The sequence below is a fragment of the Mesitornis unicolor genome, unplaced genomic scaffold, assembly GCF_000695765.1.
Source record: "Mesitornis unicolor isolate BGI_N332 unplaced genomic scaffold, ASM69576v1 scaffold18875, whole genome shotgun sequence".
Taxonomy (NCBI): Eukaryota; Metazoa; Chordata; class Aves; order Mesitornithiformes; family Mesitornithidae; genus Mesitornis; species Mesitornis unicolor.
Window position 1 is genome coordinate 6414 of NW_010185166.1, and position 660 is coordinate 7073.

A 660-nucleotide genomic window follows, 5' to 3' on the forward strand; every position below is an offset into this window, starting at 1 on the left:
AGTGTGCACATGGTATAATACATTCCCAGCCCTAAAAACCTATCAGATTAAATAATTCGTGACTGCACAGAGATAAAAACAACTATTTCAAGGGTGAGCTGGGACTGGAGCAAACAGCAGCAGCTGATCCCTCAGCACAGCTCTCCTGTGTTCCCTTTTGCTGCACCATAGTTTGTGCAGCATCATTCAGCAGGCACAGACAAGCTACTGTCAATAGGCAGGTGTAATGAAATGACAGAACCCAGGCTCCAAATGCAATTTGTGCCCCAAACCCACACAAATCCCCTTTCATAACCTTCCACAGGTCCCTGTCTCCCTCTGTTCTGTGAGGGGACTTTTCGACTCTTACTGCTAAGGTGCTGCTGACCTCACTGCTCTGCTCATGGAGCAGCTCCTGGCCTTTCAGGCCAGAGGGGACATATTCCCCAGTGTCACAGATTAAAATCCCTGTCGGCTGAATTTCACCAGCAAGATGGACAGCTTTGGAAGACAACTCCGAGGCCGAAGCGACGGGGGCGGTTGACCAGGGTCTTGTGCAGGGCCGCGACGGGCCTCTCCGGGCAGCCTCTGGGCTGCGGGCCCTAACACAGGGAGGCCGCAGGTCTCCTGGAGCAAACCCCGCCTTCGCGCCCCACAGCGCGTCACCGCGGCCCGGCCCGC